Consider the following 27,454-nt stretch of genomic DNA (forward strand, 5'->3'; position numbering starts at 1 on the left):
CTGGGTTTAGTTTTGCTGAGTTTAATTCACTCAGAGTAATCTCTGAAGGGTTGGAATGTCACATCACTAAACTCTGGGTGATGCTAAAGTCTGCTCGACTATACTCACAGAGTGGTCAAGAGAAACAGAACGAGAGACAAACGATACTAGAAAAAAAGTGCTATGATTATATTCAGGCTGTATTTCAAAAATTATGTTGGGGGGAACCTATGCTTGCGCAGGTAAAAAAGAACATGAAAATTGATGCAGCTAAGCAATGACAAAGAAATCATCTGAGAAGGAATGGGAAAGGGAAGCTGAGGCTGAACTATTTACACACTGCCTCAACTCTTTTATTTTATTGTGCTGAGTTTACAAATTAAACTAAGCCTTCAAGATGAGAAATGACGTGGAAGCTTTTCACCGTTTTAGCTTGAAGGATGAAATGGACATTTCTGAAATGATCACTTAGGTATTTTTCTGTTTCAGCATCACTGTGATTCACAACTGATGACAAGTTTTTTTAATCGCTAGGGATGTTTCTACTTTTGAGTTGTCAGTTTAAGAAAAAACATTTCCTTTCGGTCACAGCTGAAAACTTTACCTGTTAGAGCAGTTAAAGTTTTAGTTCAGGCTAAAAAAGTAAATATGTGGCAGTTCTAGGCATGGCAACCTTATCTACAAAATTGTATTCATAAATCTTTTTGTTTTACAAAATAACATTAGCTTCAGAGATTTCTCCTTTTAGCCAAAAAAAAAAAAAAAGAAAGAAAGAAAGGTTTCTCGGAGAAATATGACAATCATTAGAGTTTCTAATACACATATAATTTACCAGAATAGGATTCTATCCAAACTAAAATTACTGATGATGAAACAGCTGGACTGATATTAAAACAGTTAAATTGTGGTTTTATTGATCTCATTGTAAACAAAAAAATTAAAATTCACACACCTAGTAGAAATCCAGTCGACAACAATTGAAAGATGTATCACATTTTGATAAGCACAAGTTGATTTCTGTATTCTTTTAAATTATGGTAATTGTAGCTACTTTCCTCTGAAGAATATGTTTTCCTGCATATTATCTCATTTGTTACTATAATATCTCTGTAAGGGACAGATGTAACAGTCTTCAATTTACAGAGGAAGAAAGTGAGGGCCAGATGGTCACATTCGTCTAAAGTAAAGTTGGCCATCATACTGGCTTCCACTGAGATGTTTATGATTTTGATGTTATAGTATTTGTTGAAATAGGAGGGAAGTGTGTGGAATATATAGGAAAGGGTAATTTTAGCTCAGTTCCTACCTTCCTTCCTCCCTTCAGAAAACCTAGAGAGTAAGTCATCAGTTACCAGTTCATACATAATACAGAAGCAAGCCTGACGTATTTTGCCATCCATCTTATAGTGCAATAATGGATGAATAAATTAGCAGCAGAGCTCTCTTGATCGTAAAAATAATCTAACTCACTCAAAACTTTGAAACTATCTGACACTTGTGTTTATAATCTTACTGAAAATATTGTCTAGGGTCTGTCTCAACCTGCCCCATGAGGTAAGAGAAAGTATTATCTTATTCAGCGGTTGCAAAGAGTTTTAAACTCATGCCAACTCCTGTGATTGGAAGGGGCTGGCCAGCATCCTGGCTGAGGATTCTAAAGTCAAGTAAGACTCAGTGCAAAATGTGATTCATTCGGCATACTCCGGGAGGGCATAGGTCAACTGGGACAGAAGCAGGGGTCAGAGGTAGTGATAGCTATATGTATCAGTTATAATAAAGCACTCCAAAACTTAGTAGTGTAAAACAACAACCACTTAATTGCTTATGATTCTACAATTTGGGTGGGGCTTAGTGGGGAAATTCTGCAAGTCTGGGCTTGGAGTTACTTTTTCAGCTGCAGCCAACCAGCTGCTTGCCCGAGGCCGAATGATTCAAGATGGCCTCGCTCACATCCCTGACAATTAATTGAGGCTGTCGTCTAGAACTCCCTGGCTCTTCTGCTGTGGCCTCTTCAGTTGAAGAACCTGGATTTTTTATTGAATGACGGTGGCAGTGTCCCAAGAAGGCAAGACCCAATCAATGTACAAGCACTTACCAAGCTTTTGATAGAGTCACGTTTGCTGATGTACCTTTAGCCAAGGAAAGTCACATGGCCAATTACAGAGTCAATGTAGAAGCAACTTCACGAAGGAGTGGATGTTGGGAGGGATGGTTCATCAGGGGCCATCACTACAACAGCCCTCACAGCATGCAGTGTAGTTGCTATTCCTGATTTTAAAAAAAAAGAGAACCCTATTGCTGTGGGGTCAATTCTGACTCATGGTGACCCTGTGTATTACAGAGTAGAACTGAGCTTCACAGAGTTTTCTTGGCTCTAATCTTTACAGGAGCAGGTTGTCTGGACTTTACGGAAGCAGATCCATGGTACCGCTGCGTGGGTCGAAACCATTAACATTTCAATTAGTAGCTGAATGTAAACCATTTTATTCTTGATACAGTCAAAACCCAAACCTGTTGCAGTCAAGTTGCTTCTGACTCATAGTGACCCTATACGACAGAGTAGAACTGCCCCATAGGGTTTCCCGTCCTGACAATAGTCGGGGTGGAAACGAAGTCTAGAAGTTTGCATATCTGAATCCAGTCTGGACTCTGACATAAAGTAGATGTATCTTTGAGCCTTGGGCTTGAGTTCTCTTCCACATAAAGACATTCTCACTCTTTCCCGTCTGAATTCACAGCATTATTTTTCACGTAATATTTTAGAAAGCTTTATGAAAAAATAAAACCGATTAATAATGGCTTAGTTTCCTTTTTTTTAAAAAAAAATTTTTTTTTTTAGTTTCCTGCATATCATTTACTAAGTAGTTATAGTGAATACGAAGGAGAAAATGTTAAGTTCTGGACTATTAGGAGCTGATGGTTTCAGGTTTCATGGGAAGATCACCAAAGTACAGAGAACGATAAAAGCAACAACAAAACTTACAACACAGATAGGCTGACATAAATACATTACGAGTATTATGCACAATGAGTGCTACAGGGCTTCAGAAGGAATGCTCCCTTGGGGAAATCAGAGACCATTTTATGAAGATCATAGGTGAAGAGAGCCTGGAAAGATGGACAGGATAAAGACGTACTTGTTTTTATTATAAAAGTAATACATTTTCATTACAGAAAATATAGGGAAAAACATAAAAAGGACCCTTAACTTTTGTCTTATGTGTATGGTATATATATATATATATATATGAACCAAACCCATATATATATATACCAGTTATCATTGTTTCTGACTCATAGTGACCCTATAGGACAGAGTAGAACTGCCCCACAGGGTTCCAAGGTGGATTTGAACTGCTGACCTTTTGGTTAGCAACCGAGCTCTGAACCACTGCAAAATCAGGGCTCCGATATATATAAGACAGGCTTATTTGTTCTTTTGGCAGTCTATGATATATTCAATACTCTTTGCCAATACCACCATTCAAAAGAATCAATTTTTCAGTCTTCCTTATTTGTTGTCCAGCTTTCACATGCATATGAGGCAATTGAAAACACCAAGGCTTTGGTCAGCTTAGTCCTTAAAGTGACATCTTTGCTTTTTAACACTTTAAAGAGGTCTTTTGCAGCAGATGTGCCCAATGCAATGAGTTGCCATGAGTCACAGCTAACTCCACGAGAACTAACAACAACGTTGAGTGCCCATTCTTACAAGTGGATTCTAGAAATCAAGTTGGGAAAAATATCATTTTGGATGAAATGATGCAAAGTCCTGAATGACTGACTAAGAATTTTAAGACAGATTTGGTTGGTGTGATCTGAAGGGTTATCCTCTCTGGGAATTTACGATTCTCAAGGTATAGACCACTACCACATACAAGAGTCCTCACCAGAAATGGGATGGGAGCAGGTTCATGGAAATTACTGCTGCCGAGAACTGCTGAGGCTCTGCTGATGGTGACACCAAACATTTTATCTTCTATGGCCCTACAAATTCTTGTTTCTACCCACACCCCATCTTACAGCTTCCAGTGTCATGGTCAAGAGCTCCTGGGACCTGGGACCTTCCATCCCCCTACCTACCTACTCCCTGTAATACACAAGTCCCAGTCCCCAGGCCACAGAAAATTCTACTGCAGCTTGCTTGGCCAGTCTTGCCATTTTTGCATCAGAATTCCAGCCCTATTGCTTGATCGGCCTTGCTATTTTTGCATTAAAATTGCAGTTCCTTTGCTTGGTCTGCCCTGTGAAAATCCTGTCACCTCTGTGTGATGATTAAGAATGTTGCTGAGGTGACTTGTATGAACTCCCTACTTCTAAACCCCTTAAAAATCACTTTTTTTCTCTTGCCCTCTTGGAGCAGTCTTGGCCGCAACAGCCCGTATTGCTTTCTTTCTTTGCGCAACAAAAATAAAATGACCTTTATGCTCTCCTACCTCAGTCTTTCATTTATTGGCCCATATGAGTCACTCCCGAGGAAAACCTGGGGTTTCCACCTGGTAACACTCAGATCCAGGGTGTTTCTTCTTTCCCCAAGGGACAGTGGGAAGACTTATCTCTCCATCCTGATTGGCTGTCTACTAGCTGCACTCTCTAGAACGTGCCTCCCATTTTCCCCAATACCCTCAGATGGTATGAGGCCCTTGTGTCATGGCTGGTGTTTTTATGGACTTTCCCAGGCCTCCCGTACTTATGTCCTTCAGTGAGGATCTAGAATATTTTTATGAAGGATTAGAAATAAAGAAATATGGTTTTGTCTGTTTCCCAGAGGATAGTCTGGGTATTGTACACTGCATCATACACTCACTGAGGAACAGTATGTCTTAGTTGATGGAAGTTTGAGCTCTGAAGTCACCTGAACCAGGCTGTGTTAAAGTCTCATCTCTACCATATGCTTGCTGTGTGACCTTGAATGGGATATTTAACTCCCCTGAGCCTCAGTTTTCTCATTTACATATAATGAGAATAATAGTAGGACCTACCCGGAATAGACAGTGTTCCCAGAAGAGCATTATCCCCTTAATTTCTGCTAAGAGAATGGTATTTTGTTCAGCTATTGAGTAATAAAGTGCTCAGAGTGGGTAGGTTCTTCTCCCAGTATCAAGGAATGAGACCTGAGAAGAATAAACCAATTATGATAGCCCTATTCCCTTTGCTAAGTATTGGTTAAGAGATGGGCATGTTTCTACTATGACTGATGGGATCTGAAGGGAAGTCAGCCAGGGGTTACTAGAAAAAAAAAAAATGTTCTTTTTTGAAAAAGAAATACAATGTATGTAGGAAAAGCTCTTTTCCCTCCTGCTTGGGGGTGTTACCTGAAAATGAAATGGTTGGGGCTATAGCAGCCATCTTGCAAGCTTGAGGAAAAAGCCAACAGATGTGCAAAGAAACAAATCCAAAAGCCTGATACTACTGAGTAATCATATTAGTGAACTTTAAGCCTACCTCCCTCAACATATTGTTTATATAACGTTACAAAAACACTTACATGCCTGAGGGTTCTTAGTAGATGTTAACTACTATTTTTAACTACTACTGAACTTATTATTACAATATATTGAATATTCAGTGGCTGCCAGGCACTGTGCTCAGTGTTCATGAATGTCAGGCACTCAGGTAGGACAGAACAGATGAGAAGGAGATGGATAAACAAATCTTCATCAAACTATTTCTAATATGTTGATTAAAATTTCCATTCAAGTCCATTTTTTCATTGGGGATGTAACCCTGTCTTCAACATTGAAAAGTGAGATGAAGCATTGAAGGTATAAGGAAAATTAAAAAAAAAAAGGAAGGAAAATTAGGTTGGTTTAATTCTGGTCCAGGTCAGAGTTAGTGCCAACACTGCATTCAGATCTGAACCCAGTGAGAAGCTGGAAGTTAACAGTAGGGTAAAATAAAATTTAATACAACATATAAGATTCATACCAGTTGACTATGTCCTATCTGACTATTTTATAAGTTTTTAAGAAATATTGTTTCAAGATTGTTGAATACTCAGCTCTTATAGGGTCAAAAGGTGAAGATTAGACATTATACCATTTCTCAAAAAAAAAGTAATGAATTTTGCTATGAAGAAATACTAATGACTTGCAAACTTCCATAGAAAATTGGCTGTTAGTTGTGAGGAGGTGGGGTCAGTGGAACTAATTTGTTTCTGAATTAGTTTGAAACTGGACCTGTTTGTAAATATTTATATTCAAACTCCTTAAGATGACAAACACAAAAAATGAGAAGGAAAAGAAATATAACTTTTTAAAATAATTCTTGGTAGGTACATTTACATAACTTAGATTGCTAAACATATGGTTAAGTATTTATTGTATCTAGAAGGCATTGGTGGTTTAGTGGCAGAATTCTCACCTTTAGTGTAGGAGACCTGGGTTCGATTCTTGGCCAACGTACCTCATGCACAAGCGCCCTCCTCTGCTGTAATGAGGAACAGGTTTTAGTGGAGCTTCCAGACTAAGACATACTTGGAAGGCAGGCCTAGTGATCTACTTCTGAAAGTAGATCAGAAGGGGCCAAGCCTACTGCAACTGATAACAACAATAACAAGATGGTGAGCCTGGCTGTTGGAATGAGTGATCCAGGGGACTTCATGCAAATAGGCACCCTTCCTCCCTGACCCTTTCCTAAAGAGCTCAGATCCCATCACTTACTAAATGATATCCCTCTGTCTCTCACTGCCTCACTTAGATTTATTTCCTCATCATCCTCACCAGCTCTCATATTTTTAGCGCTATTATTGTTTCCTATGAGGTTTACTCTTGCTAGCTTTCTATCTACACTCTGTTTTTTTTTTTTTTAACACATCTATACCTACTGCAAATGACCATAATTGTTTTTCACACACATATCATTGCAATTAATTCATTTTGACATTCAGGTCCCTTAATGGTTTTCTCTAGTTATCAAGTCCATACCTTCTCAGCGCAGCCAGTTTGGTCCTCTCCTGTAGGCCAATTCTACAGAGCAAGTTTCCCGTTAATTCCAGAGCTTCTCTTTTCAAGGTTGGGGACAGATGGGTTGCTTCCCATTCATTTTCTATTTTAAGTCTTCTCTCTCTTCTCTCCAGCCCTCTCATCCAACCTTCACAAAAGCCATTGATGAGTTTTAAGCAGGATTTGTTGATTCATGTTGCTAGAATATTATTCTGGTTTCTTTGAAGAAACTGATTAGAAAAGGATGAGAATGGAACAAGAGAAATCAGTTAGTGAGTGATGTAAGAGACAATAGTGATTTAGAATGAAAATATGGATGGAGCCAAGATATAAATTGGAGGAAGAATAAAGACGGCTTGTTGATGGATTAGACATGGATGCAAAGGAAAGAAAGAAATGAGAAATGCTTGAGGAACTGGGTTGATAGCTGTGCCATATAATGAGATGGGAAAGAATAGGATTAGGCTTCAGGGGTGGGTAATCAAGAGCTCTGTTTGAAAGGGCTTTTAAGATATTCAGTTGCAGGTGCCAAAAAGGGAAGTTGCATTTATGAGTTCTGACTCAGAGGACAGATATGAGTTAGAGGCCTCGCGATGCAGGTATTATCCTACCCAAACATATAAATGGGAAAAAAAAAAACACAAAGAACAAAAAACCAAGGCCCAGAAAAGTTACACGACTGGTCTTGGGCCATACTAGCCTTGAGTAGTAGAACTGAACTACAAACCCATGTCAGTCTAAGGCTGGTGTTCTTTCACTGTTCCCTGCATCATCAATTGCATGTGATTTTCCCAACTAGGAGCCCTGGTGGCACAGTAGGTAAGTGGTTAAGAGCTTGGCTGCTAATCAAAAGATCGGCAGTTCAAATCCACCAGCCACTCCTTAGAAATCCTATGGGACAGTTCTCTGTCCTACAGAGTCGCTATGTGTCAGAATCTACTGGGAGGCAATGACTTTCGGGTTCTATGCTCAAGCTTACATTTCAGAAAACACCCCGTCCTTGGAGGCCTGGTAGCGAAGTGGTTAAGAGCTCAGGCTACTAAACAAAAGGTCAGTGGTTTGAATCCACCAGCTGCTCCTTGGAAACCCAATGGGGGAGTTCTACTCTGTTCCGTAGGGTCACTATGAGTCAGAATCCACTTGAAGGCACACAACAACAACAGCAGTATCACCATTGCAGAAGAGCAAAAAAACCAAGCTAAACAGCAAAGTATAAATTATTTTAATAGCATTTTATCAAATATCTGTAGAAATTAATTCATGGCCTATTTGTGAAAATTTGGAATTGATAAAATTAGAATGGCTGCTTGCTGTTATAGATTGAATTGTCTCCTCTCAAAATATGTGTTGTAAATTCCAATCCCTACACCTGTGGATTTAATCCCATTGGGGAATAGGGGCTTCCTTTGTTAAATTAATGAGGCCGTAACTGTGTAAAGTGTGTTTTAAGCCATTCGCTTTGGAGATATAAAAGAGCAGAGCAGGCATAGGAGGAGACAAGGAGGGAAGACCACCAGTATTTGAAGATAAGGGAGGCAGACCAGTTTATAAACCAAGGATCTTCAAGAATGCCCAGCTTCTCCCAGAGCCCTGGATTTGGACTTCTAGCTTCCTAAATTGCAAGAAAATAAATACATTTCTGTTCATTAAAACCACTGACTTGAGGTGTTTCTGTTACAGTAGCTCTAGATAACTAAGACACTTGCTTTACAAAGTAATTTTTGCACCTCAAATACCAGAACAACAACTGGGATTCCTGAAACATTTACAAAATTTTAGACTTCTGAATTATGACATTTTATCCTAGTGATGGTATGTGGTGATATCTTAATGAATAAAAAAAAAAAAAAATTTTTTTTTTTTTTTTAATAATATTAGCTAACATTTCTTTGGAAATTTTTTTTTTTTATAATAACTTTTATTAAGCTTCAAGTGAACGTTTACAAATCCAATCAGTCTGTCACATATAAGTTTACATACATCTCACTCCCTACTCCCACTTACTCTCCCCGTCTTGAGTCAGCCCTTTCAGTCTCTCCTTTCTTGACAATTTTGCCGGCTTCCCTCTCTCTCTATCCTCCCATCCCCCCTCCAGACAAGAGTTGCCAACACAATCTCAAGTGTCCACCTGATATAATTAGCTCACTCTTCATCAGCATCTCTCTCCCACCCGCTGACCAGTCCCTTTCATTTCTGATGAGTTGTCTTCGGGGATGGTTCCTGTCCTGTGTCAACTGAAGGTCTGGGGAGCATGGCCGCCGGGGTTCCTCCAGTCTCAGTCAGACCATTAAGTTTGGTCTTCTTATGAGAATTTGGGGTCTGCATCCCACTGATCTCCTGCTCCCTCAGGGGTCCTCTGCTGAGCTCCCTGTCAGGGCAGTCATCGATTGTGGCCGGGCACCAACTAGTTCTTCTGGTCTCAGGATGATGTAGGTCTCTGGTTCATGTGGCCCTTTCTGTCTCTTGGGCTCTTAGTTGTCATGTGGGCTTGGTGTTCTTCATTTTCCTTTGCTCCAGGTGGGTTGAGACCAATTGCTGCATCTTAGATGGCTGCTTGTTAGCATTTAAGACCCCAGACGCCACATTTCAAAGTGGGATGCAGAATGATTTCATAATAGAATTATTTTGCCAATTGACTTAGAAGTCCCCGCAAACCATGTTCCCCAGACCCCCGCGCTTGCTCCGCTGACCTTTGAAGCATTCATTTTATCCCGGAAACTTCTTTGCTTTTGGTCCAGTCCAATTGAGCTGACCTTCCATGTATTGAGTGTTGTCTTTCCCTTCTCCTAAAGCAGTTCTTATCTACTGATTAATCAATAAAAAAACCCTCTCCCACCCTCCCTCCCTCCCCCCCTCGTAACCACAAAAGTATGTGTTCTTCTCAGGTTTACTATTTCTCAAGATTTTATAATAGTGGTCTTATACAATATTTGTCCTTTTGCCTCTGACTAATTTCGCTCAGCATAATGCCTTCCAGGTTCCTCCATGTTATGAAATGTTTCAGAGATTCGTCACTGTTCTTTATCGATGCGTAGTATTCCATTGTGTGAATATACCACAATTTATTTACCCATTCATCCGTTGATGGACACCTTGGTTGCTTCCAACTTTTTGCTATTGTAAACAGAGCTGCAATAAACATGGGTGTGCATATATCTGTTTGTATGAAGGCTCTTGTATCTCTAGGGTATATTCCTAGGAGTGGGATTTCTGGGTTGTATGGTAGTTCTATTTCTAACTGTTTAAGATAACGCCAGATAGATTTTTCTTTGGAAATTTTTATTTTTACCTTAGGTGGTTATCGTGTGCCTTTGAGTTGATTCCGGCTCATAGCAACCCTGGAGGACAGGTTAGAACTGCCCCATAGAGTTTTCTAGGCTGTAATCTTTATGAGAGCAGATCACCAGGTCTTTTCTCCAGTGTAGCAGCTGATGGGCTCGAACTGCTGACCTTTCGGTCAGTTAATAGTTGAGTGCTTAACCACTGTGCAACCAAGGCTCCTTATTTTTACGTTATGGGGGGAAACATAATATCTCCTTCCATATTGTCTCAGAGACTAGGATAAACTGCTAATTATATTTGAACACTAAAAGGAGGAATATCTAACTTAAAAGAAGTTCATGAGAAAAATAGTACACGTATTTGTCGATTACAGAGTTAGGATAGTTTAGGCTATGCCGCATAAATAAATTGTTTAAAATATATAAATAAACCATTCCCCAAATATCAGTAGCTCAACAATAAGATAATTAATTGGTTATGCATGTTATGTGGCCCTCCTTCATTTTGTGGCTCCTTCATTTTGTGGCTCTTCCATTTTGAACACGAGACCTCCAGTTTGGCCCTGGCAGAGGAAGAGAGGGACCAAGAGGGCACACTGAATCTTAACTGCCACAGCCCCAAAGTGACACGTGCCAATTTGGGTTCAGTATTCTTTTGCCACAAATAATTACAGGCCCCAAACTAACTGCAGGGAAGAGCACAAAATATGAGTGAGCACATGGCATATTTGGAGAATTTTGCCATATTTGGTGGTTCAACGATCAGTTTAACACTGAAAGCTGGAGTAGTAGAAATCAAGACAGCATCGGGGGAAGCAAGATTGCTGAGCCCTGCATCTATTACTGTAGTGGATCCCTGCCTCTGTATTTGAAGGGGACTGATTACAGTTTCCCCAGGCATAGTGGTAGACCAGCAACGGTTCTCTCACTAAGACCAATAGGCAAAGGCATGTTTAGCCTCAGACTAGAATGCTTGGGGTTGGGGCAGAGCTAGTCTCCTCTTTGAATACCTGCAGAGCTGTTATGGGGATAGGATGGCACAAACTGACTCAGCCTTACTTCAGAAGTGGGTATTAGATCTTATATCAATGGAAAACAGAAACTTCTGCTTCCAAATAGAATGGTTTGTCTAGAAATATAGTAAGTTTATTGTCATCATAATAATTCAGACAGTAGCTGGGCAACTCTTTGTCAGGAATACTATCAGTGAATTTCTGCATTGAGTGAAGTAACTGACCTCTAAATATTTCTGATTCTAGGATGTCCCCAGTCTGTTTCTTGTTGCCTCTCTTAACATATTTAGCCCCTTTGAATTGGAAAATAAGAAGATAAAGAAGTCTAAAGAGGAAAAGGGATTATGACACAAGACTTCTTCACACATATATTTTTATTTAAGAGTATATAACTTTGCTTTTTCTTTCCCCTTCAGGATTGCAATTAGTTCACTTTGTCAAATGGAAGTTGTCTCGAGCTATAGTTTCACCTCTGTCTGCTCTAGGTCTTGAAATGTAATGAACCAAAACTCTACTCATTTGCCTTACTCAGTCCCACGCTGGCATTGATGTTTTTTTGTTTGGGCTAAAAGTCCTCTAGTATATTTTTAAAATTTGCAAGATATGACAGAGGAAACTGCATGAGATGAGGATTTAGTTTTTCTTTTTTTCTTGGTTAGAAATTTAACTTCTTTTTGGTCCCTTTGTTCAATCCTGTAAATCTATAGCTATTGCCTTAAGTCACAACAGCTCAATTATTTCATTAAATTTCAATCACTTAAATGCCTAAGGTGTGTCTTTATGCATTCTCTCCTTCCTCCATTCTATCTTAGAGAAGGAAGCATTCTTTCTTTTGCCAACTCTAATGTCCTCCGCCTGGATTCTTGATCTTGTTTCTTACTGCCTCCTCTAAGATCATTTTCCTTAATTCTTTTCCTCTTGAACCTTTTAACTGATGCCTTCCCCTCTATGTGGCAAAACGCGAACTTCCATCATCTATTAAAGTAAAAACTAAATTGTTGTTCTTAGCTGCAGTCGAGTTGATTCTGACTCATGGTTACAGAGTAGAACAGCTTCATAAGGTTTTCTTCGCTGTAATCTTAACAGAAGCAGATTGCCAGGCCTTTTCTTCCATGGTACTGCTAGGTGGGTTTGGTCTGCCAAACTTTAGGTTAGCAGTTGAGCGCAACTGGTTTGCTTCACTTGTGTGAATTGATTCTGACTCACGGTGACCCCATGTGTGCAGGGTGGAACTGCTCCCTCCATAGGGCTTTCAAGGTTGAAACCTTTCGGAAGCAGGTCACTAGGCCTGTCTTCCGAGGTGTCAATGGGTGGGTTTGAACTGACAACCTTTCAGCCAGTAGTTGAACACTCAATTCTTTGCTCCGCCCATAGACTTAAAAACTAAATACCTTCCATCAACTCTGCTGATTCCTGGAGGACCCACTCTCCATCCCTCCCTTCCTCCCTCCCTTCCTCCCTCCCTCTTTTCCTCCCCAAAAGCTCATGCAAATATTCCACCTTTTTCTCAAGTTGCATAGGCTCAGATTATCTCTTTAATTTTTGTTTCTCTTCTTATCTACCCAGAAGGCATCTGCCTTCCCAGCTCATTCCCAGTGCCATCCATTAGTTCAGGTGCCAATTAGATGATTTCTATACTATCATAACAGCCTTCTTTGTGGCCTTTCAGTGACCAGCTTCTGACTGTTCTGATCTATTCTATGTGCATTGGTCAGATCTATTATTCCCAAACCCACATTTGATGCTGTCATTCTCCTACCCAGAACTATTTCCCTAATAAACTATGGGAAAATATCTGCACTCAGCTTATTTTTTAAAATTATGCTTAAATGGAAGTTTACAGAGCAAATTAGTTTCTCATTAAACAATTAATACGCATATTGCTTTGTGACATTGGTTGCTGACCCCTTGATGTGTCAACACTCTCCCCTTCTTGACCTTGGGTTCATTTCCATTCATCCTGCTTTCATATCTCCTCCTTGCTTCTCATCTTTGCCCCTGGGCTAGTGTATCCATTTAGTCTTGTATACATGGTTGAGTTACGTGTATTATTGTTTATTTTACAGGCCTATCAAATCTTTGGCTGAAGGGTGAACCTCAGGAGTGACTTCAGTAATGAGTTAAAAGGCAGGGGCTGTGTTCTGGGGCTTCTCCAGTCTCTGTCAGACCCGTAAGTCTGATCTTTTTTTGTGAATTTGGGTTTTGTTCTACATTTTTCTTCCGCTCTGTCTGGGACCCTCTATTGTGGTCTTTGTCAAAGCAGCCAGTGGTGGTACCTGGGCACGATCCAGTTATGCTGGACTCAGGCTAGTGGTAGTTGTGGTCCATTAGTCCTTTGGACTAATCTTCCCCTTGTGTCTTTGGTTTTCTTCATTCTCCCTTGCTCCAGACAGGGTGGGATCAGTGGAGTATCTTAGATGGCTGCTCATGAGCTTCAAGACCCTGGATGCTATTCACCAAAGTAGGATGTAGAACATTTTCTTTATAAACTATGTTATGCTAATTGAACTAGATGTCCCCTGAGACCATAACCACCAACCCTTAGCCCAGCAGTTTGGTCCCTCAGGGAGTTTGGATGTGTCTGTGAAGCTTCTATGACTTTGCCTTGGTCAAGTTGTTCTGACTTCCCCATTATTATTATATCCAGATTATTTTTTGAAGATTTTACTTACTCCAACCTAGTCTTTAAACCCTATCCAATACGGGCCAAGAATATTGAATATTCCACATACTGCTAGAAGAACAATCAGCTTTGTAGTAAGTATGTCCAGAATGTTCCTTAGAACTGAGAATGGCAAGACTTTGTGTTGCTTACTTTGGACATCATCAGGAAAGAACAATCACTACAAAATGACATCGTGGTTAACAAAGCGAAGGGTCAGTGAAAATGAGAGAAAACCTCTATGAGGTAGATTGACACAATAGCGACAACAATGGGCTCAAATATACCAACAATTGTGAGGATGGTGCAGGATCAGAAAGTGTTTTATTCTGTTGTACATAAGGTTACCCTGAGGGAGAGCTGATTTGTCGGCAACTAACAACAACAACGTGGCGATCAAACACGACACGTTGCTGTTCCCAAAACACACACTATGCTTCCCTCTTGCTGCCATTCCTTTTATTAATTTTAATTTTAATTGTGGTAAGTATATCTAAAACAACACATGCCTTCACTTGCATTCCCCAGTCCAAATCATACCTAATCTTATGAAGTCTTTTTTTCTGAAATAGTCTCCATCTGTCTCCTCTGAATGCCTGCATCATTTTGTTTTTATTCAAGCTTTTTTTTTTTTTTAAATACTATTTGGTTATGCTTCACATTCCTTGAGGACAGGGATGATATTTATTTGGTTTTAAGTACTCAAAATCCCTACTACCACGTGTTGCAGTTAGGAAACGTACAAAAATGGCTGATGGGTGAAGAAAAAAATCATACCTCCTCATCATTTAATATAGCTGTCTGTAAAACTGGAATAAATCAAATCATCTGAAAGCTTTTTTTTTTTTCTTTTTTCTCTCTCTCACTCTCTTTTTTTTTTGGTATGTGACCTCTGATTTTTTGGTAAATTTTGTTTCTGGAAAATTCACACACCTTTCTTTTCTTCTGCAATAAGTTGTTGTTGTTGTTACTATTATGATTCCATAGGAGTGTTTACAATCTCATTTGTTTGCTGGTGAAGAAGAGAAGTTTCATGTGATTCTCTAGGATTTTCAGACGTTACCTGAAGTACTTTTGTCATTATTATTAATGTCCACTACAGCTTTTATTTCCCTAAATTTCAGTGCTTATTTCCTTTAGTCTTTAAACCTGTAATCCTGCAGGGCACTTCCTTTCTTCTAGCAAGAAATAGTACTAGGTTGACTTCTATCTCTGTGTTTTAAAATTTAAGAGTTCAGTTAAATCAAAGCTCCAATTCTCATACTCTGAGTCCCTGCTAATAAACAGATGGTTGGAATTTTAATGTTGCTTAAGTGAACCCACAAGAATGTTCAGAAATGTTCAAAGCAGTTAAGCCCCACACTTCTATTTTCAGCAAATCCGTATTATTCTGATACTTAATATTTTATTTTTTTCCCAATTGAGTTATCCTTGTTTGCCATTCCATATCTATTTGCAGTTCTTCTTTCTCAAAGGAGATTCCTAAGAATTGAAACATACCTCATAACCATTACTCTAATTAACCCCTCAATGTCTCTGAGAGATTTGTGAGTATTTTTCATTGTTTCTCCTTAAAATATGATAAAAGGTAGGATCACATTTTTATTGCAGCAGTGAAACTAATTGGAAAACAACTAAGTTTTTCTGAGTGGCATGGACTCCTGCACGTAGTAGGTCCATGATAATATTTTATAGATTTATTCACAAATATTAATTATGCTAGTTCCAATATTCAATAAGACTTCTTTCATCCCCTCATCCTTAAGGATTTCACTGTTTACTGGGTGGAGTAAGCAAGCTATCATTTGTAACAGGCTCTACAACAGAGCTTATAGTATGAATACATAATGAAGGGAATACTGAACTTATTGGTTTACTAATTACAGATCATTAGGTATTCCCTACTTTACAGAGAAGTACACAAATGAATTGAATTTTAAGTGATAAATAAGATTTTAAAAGTTGGAAAAGATGGAGAGAAAAAGATAGACTTGACAGACAATAAAGCCTGCCCCAGAGCATGGACCAACACTAGTCTGTCAGTTGGTCATAATGTGGTGTTTGTGTTTGAATTATGATGTCAGCGAAGAATATTGAACATACTATGGACTGTCAGAAGAAAGAACAAATCCGTCTTGGAAGAAGTGCAGCCAGAATATTCTTTAGAAGTGAGGATGGTAAGACTTCGTCTCACATACTTTGGACATGTTATGAAGGGGCCAGTCCCTGGAGAAGGACATCATGCTTGGTGAAGTAGATGGTCAGAGAAAAAGAGGAAGACCCTCAACGAGATGGACTGATACAGCAGCTGCAATGATGGGTCCAAGCACAGCAACAATTGTGAGGATGGTGCAGGACTGGGCAGTGTTTCCTTCTGTCGTACGTAGGGTCACTAGGAGCTGGAGCCAACTCCGTGGCACCTAACGACAACAGAGAATGAAGTAGCGAAAAGACATGTTTCTTTATTAACTCATTAAAAATAAACAGTGGAATCCAGAGGCGGAGCCAAGATGGTGGAATAGACAGACTCTTTCGGCGAGACCTCTTTGCAAAAAAGATCCAAAAAAACAAGTGAAAGGAGTATATTTGTGACAAGCTAGGAGCCCTGAGCTTCAAAGGCAAGCTTAGAAAATGAACTGAGGGTCAGGAGGAGGAAGAGACCGTTCAGAAGCGGAGGGGAGTTACTGGACCTGAATCACTGGGAGCCCTCAGGCACCATTCCAGGAGGAGTGGTGGTGGGCTGGTACTAGCGTTTGGTCGCAGTTTCCTCAGGGAGAAGCAGTCAGCCGCACAGCCTGCTCATACCTCTGGAACCAGAGAAGAACGGCGCTCTTGGCAAAAGCTGAGTACTTGCGTATATTTTACCACACCTCACCCACCCCTTAGCTGGCTTCAGTGTCTGAATTCCCTGGGCCTGAGATAGGCAGTGTTGAGCACCTAGAGCCATTCTCCCGGCCTTGGGGAAGGAAAAAATTTGCAACAGGGGGAAAAGATAATTTGCTAGCTCCACTAACCAGGGGAGTTCAGGACAGAAGCGGCTCCTGTCCAGGCATAAATGGTCCATGGACTTTGAGCACCTTTCCCTTCTGCATGGACCTGTGTGGGCCTATTTTGGGAGAATAGGCCCTTGTTGGCAACACAAACAGAGGTAGAACAACTAAATAGACCCATAACAAAAGAAGAGATTTAAAAGGTAATCAAAAAACTCCCCCCCACCCCCAAAAAAAGCCCTAATCTGGAAGGCTTCACTGCAGAGTTCTACCAAACTTTCAGAGAAGAGTTAACACCACTACTGCTAAAGGTATTTCAGAGAATAGAAAAAGACGGAATAACACCAAACTCATTCTATGAAGCCACTGAATCCCTGATACCAAAACCACGTAAAGACACCACAAGAAAAGAAAATTATAGACCTATATCCCTCATAAACGTAGATGCAAAAACCCTCAACAAAATTCTAGCCAATAGAATTCAACAACATATCAAAAAAAGAATTCACCATGACCAAGTGGGATTCATACCAGGTATACAGGGATGGTTCAACATTAGAAAAACAATTAATGTAATCCATCACATAAATAAAACAAAAGTGGCTGCAGCAATGAGCTCAAGCATAACAATGATTGTAAGGATGGCGCAGGACCGGGCGGTGTTTCGTTCTGTTGTGCATAGGGTCGCTATGAGTCAGAACCGACTCGACGGCACCTGACAACAACAACAACAAATAAAACAAAAGATAAGAATCCCATGATTTCATCAATTGATGCAGAAAAGGCATTTGACAAAGTTCAACACACATTCATGATAAAAACTCTCAGCAAAATAGGAATAGAAGGAAAATTCCTCAACATAATAGAGGGCATTTATACAAAGCCAACAGGCAACATCACCCTAAATGGAGGGAGCCTGAAAGCATTCCCACTGAGATTGGGAACCAGACAAGGATGCCCTTTACCACCGCTCTTATTCAACATTGTGTTGGAGGTCCTAGCCAGAGCAATTAGGCTAGATAAAGAAATAAAGGGCATCCAGATTGGCAAGGAAGAAGTCAAAGTATCTCTATTTCCAGATGACATGATCTTATACACAGAAAACCCTAAGGAATCCTCCAGAGAACTACTGAAACTAATAGAAGAGTTCAGTAGAGTATTGGGATACAAGATATACATACAAAAACCAGTTGGATTCCTCTACACCAACAAAAAGAACATCGAAGAGGAAATCACCAAATCAATGCCATTTACAGTAGCCCCCGAGAAGATAAAATACTTAGGAATAAATCTTAGCAGAGATGTAAAAGACTTATACAAAGAAAGCTACAGTACACTTCTGCATGAAACCAAAAGAGACTTACGTAAGTGGAAGAACATACCTTGCTCATGGACAGGAAGACTTAACTTTATAAAAATGTGTATTCTACCAAAAGCAATCTATACATTTAATGCAATTCCGATCCAAATCGCAATGACATTCTTTAATGAGATGGAGAAACAAATCACCAATTTCATATGGAAAGGAAAGAGGCCCTGGATAAATAAGGCATTACTGAAAAAGAAGAACAAAGTGGGAGGCCTTACTTTACCTGATTTTAGAACCTATTATGCCGCCACAGTAGTCAAAACAGCCTGGTACTGGTACAACAACAAATACATAGACCAATGGAACAGAATTGAGAATCCAGACATAAATCCATCCACATATGAGCAGGTGGCATTTGACAAAGGTCCCAAAACAGTAAAATGGGGAAAAGACAGTCTTTTTAACAAATGGGTCTGGCATAACTGGATATCCATCTGCAAAAAAAATGAAACAAGACCCATGCCCTCACTCCATGCACAAAAATGAGCTCAAAATGGATCAAAGACCTAAATATAAAATCTAAAATGATAAAGACCATGGAAGAAAAAATAGAGACAATGTTAGGAGCCTTAATACATGGCATAAACCATACATAAAACATTATTAAGAATGCAGAAGAAAAACTAGATAACTGGAAGCTCCTAAAAATCAAACACCTATGCTCATGCAAAGACTTCACCAAAAGACTAAAAAGACTACCTACTGACTGGGAAAAAGTTTTTAGCAATGACATTTCCGATCAGTGCCTGATCTCTAAAACTACATGATACTGCAAAAGCTCAACTACAAAAAGACAAATAACCCAATTAAAAAATGGGCAAAGGATATGAATAGACTCTTCACTAAAGAAGACATTCAGGCAGCTAATAGATACATGAGGAAATGTTCACGATCATTAGCCATTAGAGAAATGCAGATCAAAACTACAATGAGATTTCATCTCACTCCAACAAGGCTGGCATTAATTCAAAAAACACAGAATAGTAAATGTTGGAGAGGATGTGGAGAGATTGGAACACTTCTACACTGCTGGTGGGAATGTCAAATGGTACAACCACTTTGGAAATCCATTTGGTTCTTCCTTAAAAAGCTAGAAATAGAACTGCCATAAGATCCAGCAATCCCACTCCTTGGAATATATCCTAGAGAAATAAAAGCCTTTATATGGATAGATATATGCACACCCATGTTTACTGCAGCACTGTTTACAATAGAAAAAACGTGGAAGCAACCAATGTGTCCATCAACGGATGAATGGATAAATTATGGTATATTCACACAATGGAATACTATGTATCGATAAAGAACAGTGAGGAATCTGTGAAATATTTCATAACGTGGAGGAAACTGGAAGGCATTATGCTGAGTGAAATTAGTTGCAAAAGGACAAATATTGTATAAGATGACTATTATATGAACTTGAGAAATAGTTTAAACTGAGAAGGAAACATTCTTTTGTGGTTAGGAGTGGGGAGGGAGGGAGGGAGGGAGGGAAGGGGAGGGGCATTCACTAATCAGATAGTAGATAAGAACTACTTTAGGTGAAGGGAAAGACAACACACAATACAGGGGAGGTCAGCACAACCAGACTAAACCAAAAGCAAAGTAGTTTTCTGAATAAACTGAATGCTTTGAAGGCCAGTGTAGCAGGGGCAGGGATTTGGGGACCGTGATTTCAGGGGACATCTAAGTCAATTGGCATAATAAAATCTATTAAGAAAACATTTTGCATCCCACTTTGAAGAGTGGCATCTGGAGTCTTAAACGCTAGCAAGCGGCCATCTAAGATGCATTAATGAGTCTCAACCCATCTGGATCAAAGGAGAATGAAGAACACCAAGGACACAAGGTAATTATGATCCCAAGAGACAGAAAGGGCCACATGAACCAGACACTACATCATTCTGAGACCAGAAGAGCTAGATGGTGCCTGGCTACAACAAATGACTGCCCTAACCGGGAACACAACAGAGAACCCCTGAGGAGCAGGAGAGCAGTGGGATGCAGACCCCAAATTCTCGTAAAAAGACCAGACTTATTGGTCTGACTGTGACTAGAAGGACCCCAGTGGTCATGGCCCCCAGACCTTCTGTTGGCCCAGGACAGGAAGCATTCCCAAAGCCAACTCTTCTGACACGGATTGGACTGGACAATGGGTTGGAGAGGGATGCTGGTGAGGAGTGAGCTTCTCGGATCAGGTGGACACTTGAGACTATGTTGGCATCTCGTGCCTGGAGGGGAGATGAGAGGGTAGAGGGGGGTTAGAAGCTGGCTAAACGGACGTAAAAAGAGAGAGTGGAGGGAGGGAGCGGGCTGTCTCATTAGGGGGAGAGCATTTGGGAGTATGTAGCAAGGTTTATATAAGTTTTTGTGTGAGAGAATGACTTGATTTGTAAACTTTCACTTAAAGCACAATAAAAATGATAAAAAAAAATAGCAAATTACAAACTGAGAATAAGAGCCCTGAGTACTGATTTAATTTCTTTTGAGAGGAAGAGGAGGTTGCAAAAGAGAAAAAAGAGTGGCCCCAGAGGTAGAGGGAAAATGAGGAAGGTGAACTATGGTGAGAATCAGGGAAAAGAGAAGCATAATTATAGTGGGCAGGCATACAAGGCAGTGATGGAGTGTGAAACAGGCTGGGGTCAGTTCTTGGAGGGTCTTCCAGCTTATATTGTAGATTCTAATATCAATGGCTCTTAGCTGGGGGCAAGGGGGGTGGGACACTATAATTATCTGAGAAGCTTTAAGCATTGTCCTCTGATTCAGATACAATAGCTCCAGAAAAGAGCACGTGCATATTTAGAAATCTACAGAAATAAACCTGTCATATGCCCTAGGCTACGAATTAGGGCGGTGATAAGAATTCATCGCATGTTTTGGCAGATGAGAAATAGAATCATAAGTGCATTTGAGGAAGCTCATTCTTTACCACCTACCATGGATTTTCAACCCTGGCTGCACATTAGAACCACCTGGGACCCACCTAGGCTATTTAAATGAGAGTCTCTTTGGGGAGGCTGGGTTATCTTCATAGTCTAAAAGCTCCTCAGGTGATTTTAGTAATGAGAACATTGGACTTGAGCACAGCAGAGCTGGAAGGTGAACCAGAGAGGCCCGAGAGGAAAAGTCCTAAGAACTTTAGACCTTTGAGTGTACCGTTCAAGAGGAACTCAACATATGTATAGGCATGTAAGATCCATTTTCACTTGGAGAGTTCTAAGAAGGGTAAATCCTGTTGCCTTCTGTAATTTCCTAGATTGCAGCATCTGCGTTTCATGTTCCTTTACCCCAGAATTCTGCTGTAAATATATGAGTAACGCTCTTTTTCCTGGGTATACCAGCTGGAGAAAGATTAAAAATATATATATATATACATATATCTGAGATATCTGAGTTTTCAGAGAAATTAAAAATGTGAAACATAATAAAATATTAGATTTCTCTTTACTTCCAAGTTATAGAATCCTGGGAAGAAGTATAATTTACAGTTAATGTGGAAGAACTATCATTTGTTGCATGCCCACAATGCCCCAGCCACTCCTTTGGTCTCCTCTGGTGTTAATTTCCAAGTTTATAGTTTTGTTTAGTAGGGGAAGAGCCAGGAGAAGCAAGCTTCCAACATCTTGTCTGGACCAAAATTGAAATTGCTTTTTAAAAAAAACAAAAAGCTTTTATTAATGCTTATTTTTCATGTTAAATTAGCAGATGAGTTAGCAAAATGGTCACTTCAGCTGTGGGATGAGTGGCAGTAATAAGCATCATTATCATGGACTTGAATCATCAGTCACCTGTTTGGTAATGTGTCCTAAAATGATTCCCTTAATCCAAGCATATGCAGTGGTTCATTAAGATCCACACAGAAGGTTGTAAGATTTAGGGGCTAGGAAGAATAACCTTATGTTACCAAAGATTTGCTATGAGTTGGAAACCACTCCACAGCAGTGAGTTTGGTTTTTTTTTTTTTTTTTGGTTACCGAAGGACTCTTCAGCCAAAGAAAACAAGAGACCTCCCATCTTAATGGCCCTGCCGTCCATGACTGCTGGTCTCACTTTTGCGTGGATGCTCTACAGGAGGCAGCATGCTTCAACCACTGCACATTGCCCCTCACGACAATGATCTTGACCTTCAGTGTTACAGTTCTCAAATGTTAAGACATATATCGTTTCATGTACATACATACGTATGTATTATATATACATTTTATATATATGTGTGTATATATATATGTATTTATTTTTTTGCTGTTGTTGAGTTGATTCTGACTCATGACCACCCCTGTGTAACAGAGTAGAGCTACCCCACAGGGTTTTCTTGTCTGTGATCTTTACAGAAGCAGATAGCCGGGACTTCCTCTTCCAACACTTGTTGGTGAGTTTAAAAGGCCAAATTTTGATTAGCAGCCAATGATATAGGCAGGGATTAATATTTTAGTTTCAGTTAGAGAAATCAGCGAAGATTCTTACTTATTCAGGGACACGTCAAATTACAGAGCTTCGTAACTTTGTTTTGGATAATTCCTAGGTTTGATTACAATAGAGTGATTTTTTTCAGATCACCTTAATATTTAAAAAAAAATATATATACACCAGGAAATATTTAAGAAAAAAATTCTGAGTGATTTTTGCTTAATTTTGTGTCATATCAATTCATCAAACATTGCTAAAATTACGTATGAGGTTATGTGCTAGGCACACTGGTGACTCTGCAGGAAAGGAAGAAAAAAGCTTTCAGGACTAAGATCTACCTGAAGAGCTATTACAATCACACATGAAAAAGAGCCTATAATACAGGACAGCACATCAGTGCGTGTCCATGAGTGGGCAAGACAATAACTGCAGGGATTTAGAAGAAGAAGTGAAAGTGGTTGATGTGGGTTGAGCTCATGAGAGAAAGTTTCTTGCCAGGTTGTAGCTTCAGGACAGGTATGTTTGAATGATGGGAGCCCTGGTGGCACAAATGGCTAAGTGCTCAGCTACTAACCTAGAGGTTGGTGGCTCAAACCCACTCAGTGGCTCTGTGGGAGAAAGACCCAGCGACCTGCTTCTGTAAAGATTACAGCCTGGAAAACCCTATGGGGCAGTTCTACTTTGCCACATGGGGTCGCTATGAGTTGCAAAAGACTTTACATCACCCTAAACATGCTTGAATGAAGGATGGGGTGGATGGTGTGAAGAAAAGCAAATGACACTTAGAAGGCAGGCTGCCAGCCAGTCTGATTGAAGAAGCGAATTCATTTCAGATGTGAATTTATTTAACTGAGACCAGACTCGGAAATAACTTGAGAGTCAGGGTAAGGTGATCTTTCTTTTCAAAGGACCTGGGTTCTTTGTAATGTCTTGAATTGAGGAGCAGTGTGAACAAACGCCAGGTTTGTGAACAGAGGTCTGAAAGAGGGATGCTGGATGTCTGGGAGTGGCCAGGACTGGATGAGGACAATGACCTGTGGGTGTTTGTGTGTATGTTGGCGGAAAATGGGGAGGAACCTGGGAGTGACCATTGTGAAACTTTCAATCATGAATTTTTGAAGAATAAATTTCCTTTATAAGTAAAATGACATGATAAAAAGTTAAAAAAAAATGAACACACGAGTGAATTTTTAAAAATTGTATAAATTTGTATTCTGCAGCTCAGTTTCAATGTTCTACTATACCGCTTTCTACAATAGTGCCTTGAGTATGGTTTCAGTTTGTCCATGTACAGTTGAAAGTAAATCATATTACATTCCAAGCTGTCAAATCAGTAGTTTGACTATGGACTTCTTTTCTTTCTGGCACTGCATGGTATCAACCCTTAATGTGTGTACCTACAGACTTTCTGTGCTTTTCTACCCACCATCCCCGGGGGCAAAATACTGTTCCCTTTTTTGGTGTCCAAAGTTCTATTACAGAAACCCAGCTCCCACTGAAAACTGGACCGATGGCTATGATTAAAAGAATGGGGAAAAACAGGTGCTGGTGAGGAAGTGGAGAAATTGGAACTCTCGTTCGTTGCTCGTAGGATTGTGAAATGGTACAGCCACTGTGGGAAACAGTTTGATGGTTCTCCCCCTGAAATTAAACATGTAATTACCATATGATGCAATAATTCCACTTGTATTTTTATTCCCCAAAGAATTGAAAGCAGGAACACAAAAAGACACTTGTACACCAATATTCATTGCAGCACTATTCACAATAGCCAAAAGGTGGAAATAACCTAAATGTCCAACAACAAATTAATGGATAAATAAAATGTGGTGGATATGTACAATGAAAAATTAATTGCCATGAAGAGAAATGAATTCTTGATACATACTAAACAACATGGATGAACTTTGAAAACATTATACTGAGAAAAGTCTTAAGAGAACAAATATTATATGATTTCACTTGCATGAAATATCTATAATAGGCAAGTGCATAGAGATCAAAGTTTACTAGTGGTTACCACAGGCAGACAGGAGAAAGGGGGACTCTTTGATCAGGGGATACTGAGCATTTGTTAAGGATAATGGAAAAATTTAGAAAAAAATTGTGATGGTTAATTTTTTGTGTCAACTCAGTTAGGCTATGATCCTCAGTGGTTTGGATAGTTACTGGTCTAGCTGCTGTTCTGTAATGTATTGTAATATAATGTAATGTGATCACCTTACATAATATGATTTTATATAATCAACCAACCTGTTGAAAGAGGAGTTTCCTTGATGGCGTGGTCTTCCTTAAGAATATGTATGGATATTCTGGCAGCAATGGCTCTGTCTCTCTCTCTTTCTCTCTCTCTCTCTCTAGACACACACACACACACACACACACACACATACATGTAGTCTCACTGGTTCTGTTTCTCTAAAGAACCCTAAGACACAAATAATGGTGATGGTTTAAGAATATGATAAACATAATTAATGTCACTGAATTATACATACGAAGAATGTCGAAATGAGATATTTAACACAATAAAAAAAATCCACACAAGGACTCTGCAGATTAAATCGCTGTAGGATTTAGTGCACTACGGGACACAAGAACTTAGTGGTTTTGTGTTCTTCTGAGTATAATTGAATGCTTCTTGCCTTTTCCAGCTCCTAGAGGCTTCCTGCATTCCTTGGCTTGTGGACCTTTTTCCATCTTCAAAGCCAGCAGCATAGAATCTTCAAATCTCTCCGATTCTGACCCTCTGCTTTTGTTGTCACATCTCCTTCTCTGACCCTTAATCTCCTGTCTCCCTCATTCCTTTATAAGGATTTTTCTGACTTCATTGGGCCCATATAGATTATCCAGGGTGATCTCCCATCACAAAATACTTAATTACATCTTAAAAGTCCTTTTTGCCATATAAGGTCACACACTCACAGGTTCTAGGAATGTGGATATGGACATCTTGGGGAGGCCTTATTCTGTCTACCACCTGGTCCCTCTTGCTTGTAGGGACTTTCTGAAGAAGTGTGTAGCGTGAGAGGTGGGGGAGCTGGGGTATTTACCCATTGGTTTCCATTCTGTTCCTCACTGGCTGAGGGTTGTCCCAGGGCATTAAACTTCAGGCACTTTCTGACTTCCCTGCATATGGGTTCAGCAAGCTCCTGTGACACAAGAAAAAACCCTCAGGAAGAGAAGCAGAGAGATTTGGGTGCTGGAGTTGGGAAGCTACCAGCAAGGGTGGCAACTCTCCTCCAAGGTTGCAGGTAAGCACAGAGGTAGACTAAAGGATTAGGGAGTGAGGCAATAGCAAGAACTACTCCAGGCTCCAAACATTTTCTCTCCAAAATCCTTAATATACCATTAATAGGCCCACCTGTCCCTGGACCAACTTTTCTGTCCCTTTTCTTTCCATTAGACTTTTAAAAATTTCCAGCGGAAATTTAACCTACTTTATAGAGTTTTCTATGAGTTTGTAAAACCCTCCTCTTCCCTTCTGTAGGATTTTGTACTTTATAGTTGTGATGTGATCCCACCTGTCTTCATCTGTATTACAATATCTACAATTTTAATACAATCTGTTTCCTATCTAAGTAGCAAATTCTATGTGAGCGGGTCTTTGATTTTTTTTTAAATGATTTCTTTTTTTTCCAGCTAGAAAAGTGACGCTCAGTCAATGGTTAGTAAATGAGTAAATGGAGAGCTAAGTTTTGTGCTGTCTTAAGGTTACTGCAATACTAGACTGGAGGTTTGCTCAACCATTTCTCCACAGTGTTTCAGCATTTTAGTGGTAGGTTTGGGAATAACACTACCAGTTTCACTTGGGGCTTTCCTTCATGTTTTCCTCTTAAGCCTAAACCTAAGCTTTTAAAGAAAGAAAAAAAGTAATGGGTTTATTGTAAATCAAGGATCACACATGATTTGAGCACTGAATATAATTGAACCTAGAACTTTGCCCTCAGTTCAGCCACAAGAGAAGACTACCTCAACTGCTGAATAAGCTCAGGGCCGACCCACACCAGGATACCATAACCTCAGCTAGGTTTCTTCCTTTAAAAAGACATGATCCTCTTCACATAAATGTGCCTGCCAGTGAAGTGGTGGAGAACCAGACCTTTAAAAGCAAAGTAGGTAGAGACCACAGTGGTAGAGACCACAGTGGTGACTTCTCAGCCTGCAATTACTTTTCAGAGGTGGCACAAAACTTCACTTTAAAGAGACACATCAAAGTGAGAACAAGGTGATCCAGCTTAGGAAATACATCAACTCTCCTTTAAGTTATGAGTGGCACAATTTCAATGTCAGCAAGTTGGCTGCTTTTACTTAGAAAGACATTATTACAATGATTTCACATCTCATTATCTACTTATTTAAAAAAAATGCAAACTCATGATTTTATTGTTCCTGGAAATTACAGAACAGTTACCTGGAGCTTATTTAAATTCCATGCTTGTTTCTTTGTCTAATGAGTTTAATAGGGCTCAGATGAGTTTAAATGAGATACATGTATAATTTCCAGGAGGTGAAGTTTATAGTTTTGTTTTCATATCATTTGCTCTCGTCTTCTCTATGGCAGCCACAAACTGAAATGAAAGATTATTTCAGGTAATAAGTGAAACCAACGGGACGATCTGATTTACACCACACCACACTGAAAATGAGCTGACTTTCCTAGAGTTTTGTATCACTAAGGCCATTTTTTTTTAAGGCCTTTTTTTTTTTTTAAGGCCATTTTCAGGAATCCTCTCTCTTTTTTCTCTTCTCTTCCTTTTCTCGGGTTCTCTGAAGGAGAAATCAATGGTAGATATCATTCGTTTATTC

Source organism: Elephas maximus, chromosome 17, assembly GCF_024166365.1.
Source record: "Elephas maximus indicus isolate mEleMax1 chromosome 17, mEleMax1 primary haplotype, whole genome shotgun sequence".
NCBI lineage: Eukaryota > Metazoa > Chordata > Mammalia > Proboscidea > Elephantidae > Elephas > Elephas maximus.